At 40.7% G+C, this 19936-nt stretch overlaps 1 protein-coding gene and 1 long non-coding RNA gene across 2 annotated transcripts in view; one reads left to right on the top strand and one right to left on the bottom strand.

Annotated features, from left to right (window-relative positions):
- LOC140658458 (potassium voltage-gated channel subfamily KQT member 1-like) overlaps window positions 1-19936 on the top strand; it is a 523061-nt gene that overhangs the window by 435761 nt on the left and 67364 nt on the right. The window lies entirely within an intron of this gene.
- LOC140646447 (uncharacterized) lies at window positions 15446-18782 on the bottom strand. The gene is made up of 3 exons (XR_012040433.1): window positions 18643-18782; window positions 16786-16906; window positions 15446-15992 (listed from the first exon to the last, which is right to left on the bottom strand). It is a non-coding gene; the product is annotated as an uncharacterized lncRNA (long non-coding RNA).

The raw sequence follows: 19936 nt of genomic DNA, 5'->3' as shown, positions 1-19936 counted from the left end.
AGCATTTTTCATGACATTTCATTCGGCTGTGGTATATTTGGAGCATACTGAGTTGTAAGGGTCAATGCTTCAGTACCAGAATACCCAGAATGCAGTTTGCAAAATATGTGGTGCAGCACTATAATACAGGATCCCAGAATCACAGAATGGCTGAGGTTGGCAGGGGCCTGTGGAGGTCATGTGGTCCATCTCCCTGCTCAAGCAGGGCCATCTTGAGATGGTTGCCCAGGATCATGCCCAGATGGCTTTTGAATATTTCCAGGAAAGGAGACTCCAAGAAAGGGCCCCTCTCTGGGCCAGGGCTTGGTCACCCTCACAGCAAAAAAGTGTTTCCTGATGTTCAAATGGACTGTCCTGTGTTTCAGGCTGTGTCCATTGCCTCTGGTCCTGTCACTGGGCACCTCTGAAAAGAGCCTGGCTCCTTCCTCTTTACACCCTTCCTTCAGGTATTCATATATATTGATAAGATTCCCCTTGAGCCTTCCCTTCTCTAGGCTAAACAGTCCCAGCTCTGTCAGCTTTTCCCCATAGGGGAGGTCCCCCAGTCCCTTAATTATTTTAGTGGCCCTTTGCTGGACTGTTTCTAGCATGTTCATGTCTTTCTTGTACTGGGGAGCCCAGAGCTGGACACAGTACTCCTCATGTGGCTTCACCAGGGCTGAATAAAGGCAAAGGATCACCTCCTTCAACCTGCTGGCAACACTCCTCCTAATGCAGCCCAGGATACCATTGGCCGCCTTAGCTGCTAAAGGCACCCTGTTAGCTCACCTTCATCTTGTTGCCCACCAGGACCCCCAGTTTCTTTTCTGCAAAGCTGCTTTCCAGCTGTGCAGCCCCCCGTATCTACAGGTGCATGGAGTTGTTCCTCCCTAGGTAAAGGACTTCGCACTTCCCCTTGCTGAACTTCACGAGGTTCCTGCCAGCCCATTTCTCCAGCCTGTCCAGGTCCCTCTGGATGGCAGCACAACCCTCTGGTGTATCAGCCATTCCTCCCAGTTTGGTGTCATCTGCAAACTCGCTGAGCGTCAGCTGAAATGTCTCCCATAAAGCAACTATTTTCCCACCCAGCAATGTAAGGGTCAGGGCACAGCACCAGATGCTCAGACCTGGGAAGGTCATGCATAGCTTGTTGATTCACAAATGCAGGTGAGTTAAACTCAGAGGGTCTTCAGCTGCTTAAACCACAGCAGTTGATGTGTGGATCAGACACTTCTACCACTGTAGTGACAGACTCAAAGAAAAGAGCAAAAGCTCATCTATCTATCTAAGCTTAGCCTGTTAGATAGAAACTCTCCACAATTGACATTTTTCTTATGTCCCCCCATGGATAGGTGTAATTCTATCCATGTGCAGCTCTGTACAATAGCTTGCCATCCCAATCAGTGTCTTCTGTACCAGACTGATGGTTGGCCTTCACAACAATACAGTCACTGGCTGGATACAGTATATGGTTTGTATAGGTGTGTATACATATGTATGTATTGGATAGGGACAGTGGCCCTGCGGCATTACAGCTGGAGTGCCTGACACCTGGTGGGACCCCAGACTCAGGAGTCCTAGGAGACAATGTGCTCTCTCCTTCCAGCTACAGCACCTCCTCCCTGATGGCACACAACCTGCCACCTTCCCTGTTACACAGCCCTGTGTAGCACCCACATCACCTGTCTCATGATATTGCATCTCGCACAAGATTCGAGCGTCTGACCACTCATTTGGTTCACTTCTCCTTGGGCATTTGGAGTACCCATAGCTGAGGCAGAGGCACAAAACCCCAGGGTGGCAGAAGCTCTGCCATGCTGCACTACTTGCCAAGCTGTCAAACTACAGCCCTTACTGTTGTAGATATTGGCAGCGATCCCTATACTAGTGCTTGCCAGAGGCTTGTGAATGGTTGTCAAAGAATGAGGATGCCCCTCAAGATCAGCAGATTTATGATCTGGGAAGTCAAGTAAGATAAAACTTGTGCATTTCTCTGCCACAGCTGCACTGCCTCCTTTCCCTCCCAGCAGGTTTGCAACTGCAGCCCAAACACAGTATCATCCTTCTTTCCTCTCTCCTTTGGCAGGCATTTCCATTTGGTACTCTTGAGGGGCGCAGTAAGCGTGGAGCAACTTTTTTCTTGGGGATTGCGGTTTTTGAATGCAAAGTGGAGAATATCCCCATGGAAATTTGTCTTGGAGCTCAGTTACTTTGGAGAATCTGCTCCCAAATATCCTTGGATTCAAAAGTATAAAGAATGTGTACAGGTTTTGGAAACAAGGCTTTAGGGGTTTTTTTTAATAGTACTACTAACTTCCAGCTTTCAGTGTCATCAGCTACAGAATGGAAAAGATACTAACTTTCAATGCTATAAATTAAAACCTAGGAAAACCTTATGTTTATTGAAAAAGTAAGGATGCCTGCCAAAAGGGCTTTCTCTCTTGAGAATACTGAAGGTCTTAAAGTACATCTGTATGTTATCCTTACTGGGTCTGACAAGGGAAAATAATCATGGAACATAAATACCTTTGCTTTGTCATATCATGTCAAGCTCTGAGAGATCTTTGGACAAGTTACATGCTTAAGAATAGAGGCTGGCAACTTAAAGACCAGTATGTCTTCCAGCCTGGAGACAAGCTAGGTTTTCTACAACTGCAGTGTGAAGATCCTTCTTGGCTGAAGCACTAATAGCAAATGCTGTAAAATGGGACATCCTACTTTAAGACTGCTAGAAACCCTAGCAAAGCAGGGTAGACTAAGGTAAGAGAGTACTCTGCACTTGAAAATCAGTTTGGCATTTTGTCTGAACACTGCTGTTCCAGAAACAAATAAATTCCAGATTGTGCAGGGAATGTTTTCTATGCTTTCCTGACTAAGGAAGAGGCATTTCTGCATCTGATAGGGAGAGGGAGAGTTACTTCCATACACCAGCATTCCCTGCTGGCTAGAAAGAAAACAGCAAGTGCAATGGCCAGCCAAAGGAGTTTCCAAGAAACAGACAGCTGTAAATCCTGTCTGCAAGGCAGGTATCAAGAATGACTGTATATAAAAACAATCTCACTGCATATAAGGGAAGTTAAAAAATTATTCTCTTGCTGTCGTGATTTATTTACCCACCTCAGATTCAAGATGTGCTCAAGGCCCAGCAGCAGATTTGGAAGCAGAACTTGAGTCTCCAAAGCTCCCAAGTAGTTTGAGCTGGGATTTGTACCACTTGCCAAACTCACATCTAGATTTTGGCTTTGCTCCTTCCTCACCAGTCTTCCAAATTTTCAAATGCAGAATATGGATTTGAGCACATTCCTTTCTAGAGTTTCTGATTTCCCTCCTGTATCAGGGTTAAAATGGGTGTAGCTCCATCAACTTTTAGCTAATATTGTCGGCATCAGAGCATGGACTCCTGGTTTTGGACTCGTGTCCTTGCTTTTAAGCAAGATGCATAAGAACTCTGAAATGTGTACAAGTCAGAATATATACTCATTTACTGTGGTAGACATAGGCTAGTATTTAGCATTTAAAGAAAAGAACCATGTGTGCTAAACAGAAACTTTCAGGTTTAATATATGACCTCAAGGAGCCCAATCTGAGTGTCTGCCCTTTCCCATTCATTTCACCCCTTGAACATCTTACCTGAATAAGACTTTAAGGATGCAGTCTGTCCAGCACAGTGTGCTTTAACACTTGGCCCTCAGATTGAAAAGTGGGGAGTGTCCTGTCCTAATTTTGAAATTATACTGTCTAATGTCTTCTGAAAACACACATCACCTCTAACACTTTATCCATTCACTGAGCCCTTGGCAGGATTTTTGCACCTTCATTCCACTCTGACTGGGTGTTCTGTGAAACACATTAAAGCTCAAAGCCTTCTGAAGAGTCTTTCTTCCATTTAATAATATTTTTTAATAGCCAAGTGAAGGAGCATTTACACATTTTGATAAATTATGAAATAACAGGCTAGAAAAAGGATTCGGGGTATTGTATTTGGGTTACTGTAGCAGCTGTTCAGTATTACTGAATTTTTACATCCCCAAAGAAGTCTTGTTAGGATTGGAGGCAAATAAGTATTTGAGTAGTTTCCTTTTTTTCTTTTACTGCATATGGTGTCCTCCAGGTGCACAGGTCTGAAGGTCCCTTTTTTGGAAAAAGTAAGCAGCAAAACCAAGAAATGATGCTAGTCCTTGTGTATGTTTCACAGGTGGTTTCCAAATATTGTCATGGCGGTTGGGAAGCAACAAAGGTTGAGACTGTTTTCAGTTTGTTCAATGTTGTATATTCATTTTTCTAGCTGTTGAGTAAATTTGCTCTGAAGAAATTGCTCCTTTACTGCTTTAGCTGTATCATCATTATTTCATATCCAGGTCAATGTGCTAACATCAGCAGACAAAAGTTCTCTTTATTTGGCAGCTATTACACACGCACACAGAAGTTCAGGTATATTATGTATGTGCTATCTACTGTTATGCTCAAATCTATGTTATGCTCAAATATCTGTTATGCTCAAAACGTGTGTTTGTGTGTGTACATTATATAGGTATAGATGTGGATATATAGGATATATAAAACATATATAGGATATATAGGATATATTTATATATAGGATATATAGGATATATTTTATATATAGGATATATACAATTTTAAAATATGATTCAGACTGAAAAGAATAGAAGTGGATTTCATAGTTGATCAAGTTTGGTTTAACTCATGCTTGACGTGTGTTATCCACTGCATTTTCATGAAGGCAATCTCCTCTAACCCTGGATTGTCCTCTCCCTAAAAATAAATATTTAGAAGGCACTTTATACCACTAATGTTCTAGTTCAGAGTGTCTCACACAATTTAAGTATAGGTTTGCTTCAGAAAACTCACCAAGTCATACCTGTGTTTGGATAACATAAGTTTCACCAGATCTCTTAAGGATTTGGTCTAATAATTTTACTTTCTGTAAAGGATATTGATTGTAGGCAGTCTCCAGAATTTTTTTTTACTCAGTACAGTGCTGGTAGGATCTGAGGACCTGGTAGCTTGGCCTTGCAAAAAAAAGGACTTTTTTTTCAGTGCAACATAAGTGCAGACTAAGGAGAAAAGGACTAAACAAGAGGAGGGGGATGATATTTTGGGAGTCAAGGATATCCTTTGTTGAAAGAAAATTTCTATTAGTTCATACCTGAAGCCTGATTCTTTTCTCTTTGATGGTGCAGTCAGATGAGGAACTCCACAATATGAAGATGTTGTCAGTCAGAGGAGATTCAGGGTCACTCTTTCAGTTGGTCCCTTGAGCATTTTTCACATGAAACTGGGAGGTGAGACTATCTGACAGTAGTAAAATAAGAAGAGTCCTCCTTCTTCTGGGTAGCTGGACCATCATGTGAAGAGACAATCACCAGTCATTTCATCTGAGAAATGTAGCCATAACATCATGGACCACACGTTACACAAGGTTCAGAAATCTGAAAGCATCTTCTCTTCCAGCATTGCTTAAACAACTCCCTTCAATTATTCTTTCTTCCTATAGAGGTAATAGTTGAATTTTCCTGGTGTTTGGGCTTATGTAATAACAAACCAAAAAGCAAGTAAGATGGCAGGCAAACATCTTCTTCCAGCTACAACTGTTCCAAGCCAAAGAGATTACTGCCTCTGGCTACTTTTCATTGCTCCCGTTACCAGAAATCTTGGCCCATTCCCATATGCAGCTATGCTGCTCTGATGAGCACTTTCCAGCTAGCTGCAGTTAAGAAAGAGATATGCTGCGGTGGGGCAGCGATGAGGAGTTAGGGGAATGCAGAATTTAATACCCTGCATCCAAAGGAAGATGCAGGGTATCTCTGAGCATAGCTGAGCCTTTTGCTTTTTTCCTCCACTAAGCAGCTTCTAGCTTCTTTGGGCTGCTACAGAAGAATTGCGCAGTGGATGCCAATGTGTATGTTCATTTTCACATATGTATATTCATTTTCACTAGCCTGCTAGCAAGAATCAAAACGTCTAGTATAAATGCATTCAAGTGATCACCACATTTGGTATTTTTTTCATAATGTCATCAATTGATGAACTAAGCAAGCTGGCATAAGAGGTCTAAACTAGTGTCATGACTGAGGACAGGGCAAGCGGAAAGGCCTGGAGACTAAAGACCCCTGCTCCTGGAAAAGGCCTTAACCAAGGCTGTGCCATTGGTCATAAACTGGATTCTGCATGTTGTGTGCATGTGTAAGAAGAGATGGTCTCTGTCCCACACAGTTTACAGCTTGGCAGTTATCTTCAGTAGTTTCTACCAATCAGCCTGTTTAACACCATAGAAGAGAAAACCCATTGTGTGGTTGTCAGGGGTCTCCTCCCTCAAGAAACACTATTATTATTTTTTTTAAATGTCATTTAATGCACTCCAAAACCAAATGTTTGTGCTTTGGGTGCATCCTCATGAGCCAGGAATAAACATCCCAGCATGATTAATGGCAGTCCATGTGGGTGTGGATTTGCTGTGGGCATGCACATGCACACCCACAGGCTCGCACACCCACATATTCGCACAAGCCTGGTAATTGTTTGCATATTTAGTTGTAGAATTTTTGGCATTTGGACATTCTGCTAATTTTTTAAACTGCAGATACATTTGGGTCAGATTAGCAGAAGCAGCCAAGGAGCCATATCACTCTCTCAGCCTTGAGACATCTGTTCTTACATTTACTTGGAGCAGAAGTGAAACAGAGTTAGACTTCTGTTTAGTGAACATCCAACATAAAATCATCTTACCAGCAAGCCTACAGTTAACCTAGCAGGGACAGCTGAAGTCAAAAGACAGATGGATTACTAGAGCTGGCTCTGAGAAGTTCAGAGTGCTGGGGAGTGAATCCAGGGAGTAGCGATTGCTTGTTAGTCCCTCATTTTCTTGGGCATTAAATTCCCAAGCAAATTAAATTGCAAACACATAAGTATGCTCTATTCACATTGTAAAATGAGTCATTTGCAAAATGACTAAAATTTCCAGTCATTTTGCAAAATGATTGTTTCAGCCAGTCATTTAGTAAAATTACCGTTTCTTTCATTAATTTCTCAAAATTTGGCATTATTTTTCTACACATGTATTTCTACAGAAGCATACAGCCACTTACTTCCACACTTGAGACTGCTTTGTAAAATTATTTAAATTGTCAGTCATTTTACAAAATAGACACATATCTCACATTATAACTGTAAAAGATATTATGGGACCTTTAAGGCTATTAGGAGGATTATTACATAGTTATTATGGACAAATCAACAGCATATTTCAGAGTATTCTAGCTATTGGAAAATAAACCTTTTCCCTGAATTCTTGTCCATAAGCATAAGCAATACTTCCTTTTTAGTTTTAGGTGCACAGCAGCTTCCTGAACCGGTCTGCCACATATGGCGTCCCATCAAAATGCTTTGCAATGCCGTAGTAAGCTTGGATCCCTGGGGACACTGGAAAGGGAAGTTCAGACTTGCATGAATGGGTCAGATGATCCCCGTGCCCCCCTACTTGTTGTCATAGACCCAAACATGTTCTCCAGTGAAGAGAAGACTGTTACCCTACTCAGGAGCTCCTTGACATGGTCTCTCACAGATGATTTTACAGCTCCTAGCAGTACTGCGCTGTCATGCCAACCATCACAAGAAGACTCCAGCAGTAATACTAGCCTTTTCATAAATGTTCTAAATCTTGTAGACATAATGTGGTTGTGGCTCGGATAACTTCAGCTTTGTAGCATTTCAGGTAATACTGGGGACACTTCTGGTGCCTCTGATTGCCCATGATGCTAGTCAGTCACAAAGGCCTGAAACTTTTAGTCACTGTTTTCATAATATGATTATACCTTTATTTATGTGTATATACGTATAAGTATACACAGGGTTTTCACAGCCAGCCAGATTACAAGTCTGAGCAGAAATCTGCCCTGGCCAAGTACTGAGCAAGTCTCCTTTACAGTCAATTAACAAAATGGGAAAGTTAAGTAATTTAATATCCGAGATATTTAATTCAACTAGTAATATTTTCATCTAAACTACACTGCGGTGTTTGTGCTTCTTTTTAATTCTTCAGGGTGTTGGAGGGAAGGGGAGGAGGAGGAATTATTTTATACCTACTGAGCAACCATAATTATTAGCAGTTTTGCTTCTTCTGTTCAGCATAAGTTTTCAGCATGATGTTGTGAGTTGCAGTGGTTTGTCCTTATGTGGGTTTTGTCTGTTAGAAAGGAAGGTTGTGTAGAGCTGTACATATGCGTCAGTCTGAAAAAGGGATAATCCTGATCTTTAAAGAGCAATGTAAAGGCAAAAGTGTATTGCGGATTGCTTTGTCATGGGAGAGATATCCAAGTTACCTTTGCAAATGCAAATCTGGTTCGAAGTTGGATGCAGCCACGATGGGCAGCCTCTTCCCTTTCACCTCTTAAAGTAAAGGCCCCACAGCGACTCAGTAGTGATGAGTGGTTTGGTCTCCCCTTCTTTCTCCCCACACCACAACCCCCCCCCAACCAGCCTATTTGTAGGCAGATGACCTCTCTACATTGGTTCATGCACCCAGCATTAGTTATTTAGACCCAGTGTGGAAATATTTATACTGGATTACAGGCTCTAGAAAGCCCTACCTGAGCACCATCAGACACACATTTGTCCAAACAGGACAACCCAAAGAATGGATACTTGGTGCTGCACTGAACACCTGAGGGTGGTGAGTTTTTCTTATGGATTTGATTTGACTTTTACAGGCACATGGACCCTTTCCATCAACTTCAGTGGGATTTTAATCAAGCCTTAGATAGGTGAAAAAATGTAATCTTCTTTGAAAACATATGCATTAACACCCAGGTCGTGCAAATATTTCCATATAAAGATGTGCTTCAGGCATGTAACCTCTGTCAGTTGCAGTTATTTCAGTAGGCAGTCCCAGAACTTGCCACATAAATGCGTGCAGGACTGGGGCTCTTGTGATGCTCAACAGGAATTGCTTGCTTGTATTTGTGCTTTTAATTGCTATTTTTCACAGTATTTAATGATCTGCTTTCAAAAATTAAAAAGATAAATAAATTGTGCACTGAATTTTCATTCAGTTTGGAATTAAGTTGCCCTTCCTTTCTTTTTTCAACATTAAGTAGGCATTAAAACAGAACTGTCCCTAAACATACAAGTATTCAAAAACAGCAAAAACAAAAACCCTGAAGGAAATGCATCTTTCTGCAGTTGTCAGCAGATACATTAGGCTTTCTGTGGCAGCAGAAGGACTATCTATCCCCATCAGCTGAAATTCCATTGTCTTATCCTTCTCCTTCTTTTGACAGGATCTGTTCTTATTGAAACAACTGGAAAATTTTCATTTTACTTTCCTGAGCTCTGTATCTGTCAGTGTTGTCCCCCTGTGACTATGAGGACTTTTTGAAGTCTATCAAAGAGATATACTGCAGGTCGAAATGAGAAAGATGCCATATGTTATTTGGGTAGAGCAGCTTATTGTCTTACAATAGTTAAAAAGAGTTATGATAGGGTTTTCCCCTGATGTTATTTAAAGAAGAAACAACGTTTGTTAGAGACAAGCCTTTGCCAACATATACTTTCTAAACCATAAAAAAGTCACATGGTTTTATCTTATTCCCATTGAACATATTTTTTCAAAGCTAAGACAAGAGCATCCTGACAATGGAGTACATAGCTCAGAGTAATTGTCCTAGTGCTCTTTGTGTCTTGGTGCACTCCTGAATAAGCATTGGCAGATGTTGCAAGTAGTTGTCAGCAAGATAAGAAAGGGGGGCTGGTTCAACAACTGAGAATAAATCTCGTGTATTTTAACTACATAAAAGAATCAGAGGCAAACACCATACACAGCTTCTCTTACATATTTTCTGAGTGGAATCACTGAAGGATTGCCACAGTTACATAGTTAAAGGTTTCTCTTCTGATGCAATGGATAATACCCATGAAGAGTCCAGCAACTAGGCTTACAAATTAAAGAGGATTATTATATTGCTGGTGATAAATCCTCAGTAACTTCAGTTTGGGACAGCAGTTCTGTATGCGTGGACCAAAGCAATGCCCTGGGGGCTGTAGAGACATCAGGCTCCTCTGAACATCCATGGCAGGCAGAGAAAGAGATCCCTGGAGTTCACTAATACTTGCTGATATAATTGACTTGTACCATAGGCTCTTTTACGTTTTTTATTTCATTTCACACAAACTTGAGCTGCAATAGCCAAATCCCTTCTGTAGTACAGACATGTTCTTCTGTCAGTATGTCTGTTTTTCTGTTTATCTGTTTCTTCTCTGAATTATAAAAAGGATAGATTGATTAGTATATAACCTTAATATGATAGACATGTAAGATCAAAGTGTTAATGAGACTTGTTCTCTCTTGTGAGCAGTGGCAACAAAAGCCAGTAATTTAGGATTATTTAGCATTTTGTGGGTGGCAGTCTTCTGTTGCTACAAAATTATTCAAGGTACCCAGAACTATAATGACTGTGAAGAGCTTCAGCTGACAGGGTAATAAAATAGTAGACTGAGTTCAAAGTCAGTAAATGCAAAATAACACATAATAAGAGGAGAAAGAACTCTAAGAATTTCTGTACTGGGAAGTCCCTGCATGAGCAGCTAGCACTCACAAAGGAGACCTTGGAGTCCTTTTCTGCATTTCTCTTAAAAAGCCATCTGAGGACAGCAGTGAAAAAGGCATTTGGGAATTACTGGGAGAGAAATGAAAAGCGAAGAGAAGATACATTGCATTATACTGCAACAGAAATCCCTGGTGACCCCATACTGTGGATCTTGCATGCAGTTCTAGAAAGACTATGATAGAACTAGAAAGAAAGTACACCTGGGGAGCAGGAATGGTCAAAAGCATGGGAGGTTTCTGTACAACTTTAGATTGCGTAGACTAGGACTCTTCAACTTGGAAAAGAGACATTAGAGAGGGTACATCAGATCAAACATAATATACGGAAGAAGAAAGAGCAATGGCCATTCCCTTCTTCCAATTGTACATGAAATAAAGCACAGTAAATGAAAACAGCAGTTATCAACTTAATCAAAGGAAATACCGTGTTTGTGACTAACGTGTTGAACTCACCATTGCAAGATGGTTCAGATATGCATAAACAGGTTCAAAATGGTAACGTAGACAAATTGACAAAAGCAAGGTGTATCAAGTGCTCTGACAACATGGTTACAACCTTTGGCCACAGTTTGCTGGGAAAATAAAATCGGGAAAGGAAACTCTTTCATTGTCTCTTCTTGGATGCTGTCAGATACAGACACATAGATGAACCTGGGATATTCTTATACGTGACAGACAATGTGCTGTTGTATTTTCTTTCTCAGATTTATCTCCTGCACTAAGATCCCTGGCAACTCTCCTGGGCTTTTTTATCAGCAATTCTAGGATTTGCTTCAGGCTTGCAATGTGAATGCTTGTGAGTGGGCTGTGTTAGTTTCTATACCAGACTTACACTCTTCTTTCTTCCTCCTTAAGCATATCTTGACCCTCATTAGTTAACAATATTTTACTCACATGCACTATATGACTGATAAAGTACCTCTAGGCTACTCTAGACTTAGCATTTTCTTATCTTTCTTTTTGTTTTAAATTTTTTATATTGTATATCCTACACAAGATGTCAGCTCTCCTAACTTCAAATATATTCTGCAGTCTGTTCTATCCATCTGGCATCCTCTTCTCCAAATTAGCATGGTAATAGTACATTTTCCCCTGGGATCATAAGTAAAACATGGGCCTTCATAGATGTTTTGTTGCATGGAAATATTCACAGCTCAAGTCAAGATAAAGCCCAACAAAACATGGGGAGCGGGGTGGGGGGGATTCAGCCTGTATGTTTCATTAAATGTGACTCATTTTCAAGATGCATATTCACTTATCTTTTGTGGGTATAGTGTTGGTCAGGACATATAACACAGATATTAAATGAAATTTCGTATCATTTCCTTTCTGCATCAGAGGTTTCAGAGTAGAGAGTGTTCAGCAGCACCATGGCTTCAGGTTTTCCAGTATAACAGCTCTCATTCCTATCTCTAGGAGAATAAATTGCCTTATTTTAAAATAAAATTTTTAAAAAAATTGGTTTTGGGAGGATCTACCCAATTCCCTGACCTCCTTTACAGCCGGGTCTCAGTAAGAGTTTTGCTGGCACGGTTCAGGTGGTAGGAGCAAGCAGGGTACAGGCTTGAAATATCTTTCATTACTGCTGACACCAAATCGTGTCTCCTGAGATTACCACTTCACAATATGCTTCTAAAAGGGTTATCAAATCAAAGTTACCAAAGTATACTTATAAAATTATAAGATGTCAGACATAATCTGCATCCTTTTCTAGCACATCTGACAAGAAAATTGATTTAGTTATATCATTCAGACTGGAAGCATCTGGTAGTGGCCTGTGCTGGAGAAGAAGACGCCACATTTAAAGATTTACTAAGAGAAGGATAGTTTTGGTGACTAGAGCGTGGGTCTGGCGTTAAGGGAGCTGGAGCTGTGACACGGGCCTTCCGTCTGAACTTGGGAAAAGCTCTAAATAAGTCTTCATTTTTTATTTCCTACCAATAATAAGGGTGTTCGTGTTTCCTTTTACACTTCACTAATCTTGGGTCTGTAAAATGTTTAGGACAAGTGAGTGTTTCCACAGCACCCAGCACAGTGTTTATGGATCACTGGTTGCTACCATAAGGAAAACAGTAATACCGTGACTTGCTATGCCACTTGTTATAAGACAGCATTACACATACTGACTAGAAACTAATAGGATGTGGCTGAAAACTTAGAAAAAAATAATTTCTTCTCTACTCCAAAAACTCCAATATGAAGCCTGATATTCAGATAGAAATTTAAATACCTTGTTAGTGCAAAGTGAGGTGTCTGGGGGAAACAGGAATAGATTAACCCTCCAGGTAAGGCACCTCATGAGGAAAATGGGCTGAACCCAGCTAAGGCCAAAAGGCGAGAAAGCGTAGCAGGCACAGAGTGGCAAACAAACCAGTTCAGAAAAATATTGACTGACCAGATGAAACAGTGTCCGGGGATCCAGTTGCAATACCTGGAGGTATTTCTTTCACTCCAGGTCCCGCAGTAAGAAAGCACGTGGCCTATTTCTAGGCAGGCCCCCAACCAGTCCTAGCGCCAGGCAAGAACATCAACAAACAGCTGCTTCCACTGCTTGCTTTTTTTCACTTCTTCTAACTCTTCTGTAACTAGTTGCGGATACACAGGCAGCATGCCTATTCAGGTCTTCACAGAGGCAAATTGGCCTATGAAAATGATCCTGTTCGTTCAAGCTGGGCTCTGCTTTATGCATCATTGAGTGGCTTTATTGCTTTCCCTTAAGCTAGCCAAAATAGGAAAAGAGACTTAACTGTATAGCTCTAACCTGTCCTGTAGCTACTCCATATTGTACTGGTACCACATCTTTCTGGAGCAGAGGTGGCAACTGGTACCTATGTGAGGTTAAAAAAAGCAACCAAGTGGAACTAAGTGGAATTTGAGGAATTTGAGTACAGTACAGTATTTGGCCCTACAATAATTCATGTTTCACCAATGCAAGCTTCCCCTTCTATATCTCAACCTTGAGTTGAAACGTAGTGTAATTTTCATTCAGTCTGGTAATCTGCACTGGTATATGACTTAAACCATCCCAATATTAAGGCCATATTAATATATCTTGTTACAAATACATAGTGAATTGAAGACATTGAGGCAATTTTTAATTGAAGGGGTTGAGGCAATATGACAGTTGCCCTAAAATGTCAGCATAAAAACTTTAATCATTTTGTAGGGACAAAAGAAACTCACGGAAAAAATATTTTCAACTTCTGTATTGTTTTAATTTTTGTCTTCTGTGAGCCACCTTGTAAATTGGCCCATTATGTGAATCACCTGCCTTTAGTGACACCTGAAGCAGGCATATCTACTTGTAACAAATGCAGCTGGTAAGGTACACAGTAAGCAACCATGTCCTTGAGGAGGAGATTGATTAAGAATTTTTCAGCACAAATAAATGTTATTCTACCTCCTGCAGGAAGTTTGTTTACTTAGAGTAATGCACACAAATGCATTTGCAGTTTGGGATACCTGGTGGCAAGAGCAACTTTGCCCTGAACAAAAGCAGAGAAATACTTGATTTTCTTTTTCTCTGCCAAAACTGATTTACCAAAAATGGTGGCTTTGTCCCAGAACTATTGCCAACTTTGACCCAAATCTGTGGAGATAAATGCTGTTGGAAAGAAGTACAAAGATAGAACATGGATATAGATTTACAAAGCTGGAAAAAGAAAATGTGCAGCTTATCAAATAGCTTAGCAGTTAGAGCATTCCTTTGCTGTAGGCAAGACACGTTGATGGTCCTTGTGTGGTAAGGCTCATAGGCAGCACCTCCCTCCATAGACTGCAGCTGGCAAAGAGAAGGGAGAGTTTGTGACAGTGGTGACGATGACAATGATACACAAATAGAGGTGGTTTAAGACAGCTGCATCGATCTCTCAGCTCTAGACCCTTCATTTTTTTGTTGTTTTCCCAAGTGTAGGGAAAGATGGAAGCCCTCCTCCTCCTGTTTTGCAAGATCAACTGCAGAAGAACTATGTTATTTTTTTACATACGTATCCTTTTAGACTTAAAATGGTAAATGCACCTATACGAAGGCCAAACTATCTACTTTTATTTCTCAAGGACCTTCAGACAGTAGCAAAGCCTTCTGCCTTCCTTGTGTCTGCCAGCAGGCAAGTGTCTGTGAGCCCATCTGTGGGAAACCCATGAGCCAAACCAGCTGCAAACAGTGGCCTCACGAACATTTGTTTGGGAGCCCTTCTCTGGGTGCTCAAGTTAGCCTTGCAGTCTCAAGCATCAAGGATAAGTATTTGTGGCAGTGAACTAGCTACTGAAATACCAAAACCAGTTCCTGGGTGCTGAGAGCACGGCCTTTTCATTCCGCAGGGGACATGTCAAACAGCAAAATACGTAGGTACTGAGTTCAGGAGGTCCTCAAGTTTGGATCACAAAAAACTTCATGACCTCCTTATTAAATTTAGTAAAAATAGTACTCAAGTTCCTGGTTTTATGATTACACTGAATTTTAGAAAGAAACCTCTAGAGAAGCATCACAAAAGGAGGGTCTCGGCACCAGAGGAGGGTGTGCCTTGAGTTTCATTATCTTCATTTAACATTGCGAAGAGTTGCAGGCAGAATGAGAATATGTGGGAACACAATCCCTGCAAATTTGTGCATTAATTAAACCTGTCTCTAGAGCTACCTAGGTCTTTCTATAACTAAAGGTTTTTTAATCATTTAACTGCTGTGGAGCTTCAAGGTGTCCCTAAAACCCTTATACAATAAAGTCAAAACTAGCAGAAGGAAAATTATTTTATTCTTCCAGTAACGGAGCTAGAGGGTTACTTGAATTCAGAAAAAAATACATTGTAATTCTGAATATAAATTACATATTTTGAGAACACTTCCTACATTAGATTAGTCCTTTCTTAAGACAGAAGGGAGAGTTTGGTTTCCTTGGGTTCCTTCTTTGGAAAGGGTTTCTGCCAAGTCAGATTTGCAAAGGCACACAACAGGGCTATTGGATCTTTTTTAATAAATCATGCTAAGTTCATATCAGGCAAATACGAATCTACTGCTTGGCATTGTACCCTGTACTTTGAGTGAGCCACGTGCCATGGGTGTGTTCATGAAAAATACTGTGTTGATTTTGGACACTTTATGCTTATATAGATGCATTTTGGCCTGTGTGGGCCGGAAGAGAAAGCAATGACCTGAATAGCCAAGCATGAATCTCAGTTAAAACATTTACACAGCTGAGACCAGGAATCTCTCCTGTGCATAGAAAAACCAGTTGAAGCTGTGAAATGCTTTCCAACGTATCGCTGCCTGAAAGAGCAGCGTGAGGGAAGGCTGGTCTGGAGATTACATTTGGAAGGAACAGAGAGGTGTTTCCATTCCCATCACTGGCTGGTGCACAGATCCGGTTTTTCGTCCTCCCTTTCGGTGAAGTTGCCATCTATCAAAGCAGAGCAAAAATAATAATAAAACATTCTGAATAAGCCACTAAGTGGCTATGTTTAAAATTTCATATAGTGATAGAATTGCTTCTGTAATTAACAACTTGTCCCTCCTTTTTTGCCAGAAGAGTTTGTGTGTGTACATGTTTATGTTTATGTATACATGTATGTACATACATGTATGCACAGATACACACATACTGTGATAACAAGTATTAGGTTAGGGCACTTCTGACTTTCCCCTAGAAATTAACCCAAAGGAGCAAGAAGCCTCTTGGCAGACAGTTCCTGTGCATCACGCAGCATTTGAGGAGCCCGATACGTTTTGAAAAAATGAGGTGGCAACCTAAATACTCACATTGTGACCAGGGCCTCACATACTCTCTGCAGTGCTCTTAGAGAGGCTGCAGGAGGTTTTAAGAGAGCTCTTTACTCTCAGTGGATTTGGATTCTGTGGAAACAAAGGCAGTTGAAAACCTTAGGTCTTTTATTTGGTGGAAGGCCAGCACCCTTTGCATGGAAGATAAACGAAGCCCTGTCACTCCTTCTCTCAGCAGCCATCCTTTGAGGGGATGTGACAGTTCATGGAAATAACCCTGCACAGAAAGGCCTGGGACAGGACGAGCAGAATGTCTTCTCAAAACTAAACCACTGAGCGATTGCAGGGTATTGCCTTAGCAGTCACCTGAGACTGTTTGAGGGGGGCCAGTAGAACAGCCCTGCCTTGCTCCCAGCCATGGGCTCCCACCACATCCCTTGTGCTGGCATCATGAAATCACGCAGCTGCATTACCTCATTGATCTGTCTGGTTGTTTCTGCATTATCTCTGTGTTTTGTAGAGTTGTCTTTCAGCCAGAGCGGGCCAGAGTAAGGAGTACGTGCCTGGAAGTGGTAGAGGAGAGCGGGTCCACTCCTGTCACAGTAGCAACATGGTTTTAGATTGACTCAAGCCCCGTGTGAAACCACACTCATGGGCAGAAAGAACCCAAGCAGAGGCTTGGCCAAGAACACTACAGCTAAACCTCCTCTACACTTATGACTAGCAACAGTGCATTTTTAGTGCTAAAACACTCACTCTTATCTCCTGGATCTGACTTTTCTCTTTTATACTGAAGTAAAGACTGTGCAAAGTAGTTGAAAGTACAGACGTTTCTCTCTCGCAATATTCTATTCCTATGAACATGCTAAACACTGAGACAGCACCAATTCAACGTGCCAGCTTTGCAACTAATGCAACTTTCTGAAATAAATCTTAATGCTGTCTGGAGATCTCCCATCCAAGTATTAATGAGGCCCAGCCTTTCTTAGCTTGTGAGCTTCCACAGCGTGGCTGTTGCAAGCCAACCAAAATGTTATCTTAAACATACTTTGAACCAGCGTAACTTACTGCCCTCCTGTCTGTGCACTGAAGTTCAGTGTGTCGCATTACTTCAGATGTCACCAGTTTATGCTCCAAGTATAAAGAGGTGCTCTTCTTCAGCTCTTTTTTCACTAATAGAAATTTGCAGTGCAATATACACACACCAAAAAAAAAAAAAAAAAAAAGAAAAAAACGATTGCTGCACAGGCTTCTACCTGTGAGAGATGGAGAGACAAGAAAAAAAGAAAAAGGAGACACAAGGAAAAAAAGAAAATTGAGAGAGACAAGGAAAAAAAGAAAATACCTCTCAGACAATAGCCATGTTGCTTCATAAACTTATGAAAGTCTTTGAGATACACTATGTTGAGGGGATTGGTCTGAAGAGCCAGTACAGAAAATTGTGACAAAAATATGTTAAAATACATCGTGTGATTCTCTAACTCAAATATAAGTATTTCGCAAATTCTGTTGAAATGTGTAAAATTAAACTTATATAACTGTTCTCAAAATATTGTACATAAGAATTTATTTACTCCCATGTTTTCAAAATTAAAAGTAATACTGTGTTATTTTTCTAGAAAATTCACATAAGATACTGGCATTATGGAGAAAGTCAGTACCATGTATGTCAAACAGCTGTCATGAAGGATTGTGTGTATAGCAGTGAGGAGTGGGGAAGCAGTATGTCTGTCATGAGGCATTGTATAATTTTATTTGGGTTTTCTAACAGCTAGCATGTGTTACTGACCACACAAATTAAGTGTTCACTGATGAAAAGGAAGGCAATAAGAAAAATAGAGATTTAGTAGAACATCATATTTTTGTTATTTTGAATAACAATCATAACAGGAAAGTCAAAGAATCTTTACAAAGAAAAACTGACCTTCAGTCTTTTCTAGAAACATACACCAGAAAAAAACACCTAGAAATGACCTCTCTGTATCAACTTACTAGTCGAGATACATTCAATTATGTGCTCTAAATGTACATTGGACCTTGTAGTCTATCTAATAAACCCTGTCATCTACACAATAAGCACAGATAGCTGTACCCGGCAAGAAATTTATCATTACTATAGTGTGACATTATTATAGTTGCAAAGTATGCAAAATATGCTTAAGATACGGTGACCTAGTATTACTACAGAATATTGGAAAGCAAACACATTCAATATCTGCAATATCTCTGATATTGCTCAGATGCTTCCCATCTGCAGTGGACGTCATGTCAGTGCCGGACTAGAGTCGATACGGCCGTTACTGTCCCCTGTTTAGCACGCTTCCGCCTACCTGGGGAGCTCCTATTAAGGAAGAAATAGTCGTGGGCGATGAGTCAGCTCTGCTGCTATTGTGGCTGATAGCATCAAAGGAACAGATGAGCTCCAGGAAGTTCGCACGCTGCGTATGACACAACACAACGCAAAGGCTCTTCGACTTAATATAATGAACCACTAAAAATATACTAGTGTTGTAACAACTCCAGAAAATAGCTAGCGTACACAAATCTAAAAATATTGGTCCTATTCTCTTACTACAGGATACCAATAACGTCAGTGGGAGCCCACTTAAAGATAGTGGGAAGTCTATGGGAGTTACTCACATCCTGCATGAGTCCATGTCTCCTTGAAATCCGCAGCCATTCCTTTAGGACCACTATTTGTTGTTATTTACCAAGCTGTGACATTCAACTTGTTTATGCTTTTCCATTCTCTTTTAACTCATGCTTTTCCTTAAGAGAATTCATCTGAGAGTAATTTAAGCTTTAGTTAAAGTAAACTTAAAAGTTCGGGACCCCATGGATATAAAAACCTAGGAGTGATGACCTTTCTAATTTCTCCCCAATACCCTTTTATCTCAAGGCAGTGCTGTTACTTAACATGTGTCCAAGACTGGTTTTCACTGCATTTTCTTTCTTTGGGGATGTTTTCTTTTTTTTCTTGAGAGGTCTCAAGAGCTTGATCCTGAAACAGCTGACCTCTAAAGGAGTTTGGGTTTAAGTAAGTTGGCATCTTTTGTCTTCTCTCTATTAACAAATCCTCAGTGTTAAATACAGCTGTATATAGAATATTGCCCTACTTGCTTCTGTGTGTATGTATTGCCTCTTATGTTTCCCATGTTCAGACACACAATATCTTTTTTCCTCTACTTTGCTTTCTGCAATCCCAGATGGCAAAACTAGCCTCTGTTCTCAATCCTGAAAACATGCTAGTTTGCTTTCTGGGTAAGAAGCAGTACACCAGAAGCTGGAAAATTAAATCACAAAACATATATCCACCATTTGGCATGACAAAAAATTATAGCAACTGTAGAAGAACCATTATAGCAATATGTAAAAGGTACCATGTCATAGTACCATTGCCCCTGTTCAGAAATGAACACACTGTCTTTGCTTCACTCTAAGGGAGCACTTACATACAGAGGTTATTCTGTTGACTTCAGCAGAGTCACTTCTGGCTACCACCAAGACACAACAGGCCACAGTTAGGACTTAACGGAACAGCAAGAAGCCATTCAGTTAATGGTACATCATTTCATTAAGGAAAAAAGTCCCCTTATAAATCATCTGCATGGACTTAGTGTCCCA

This window comes from Ciconia boyciana, chromosome 1, assembly GCF_034638445.1.
Source record: "Ciconia boyciana chromosome 1, ASM3463844v1, whole genome shotgun sequence".
NCBI lineage: Eukaryota > Metazoa > Chordata > Aves > Ciconiiformes > Ciconiidae > Ciconia > Ciconia boyciana.
This window is presented reverse-complemented; position numbering and strand designations above follow the sequence as displayed.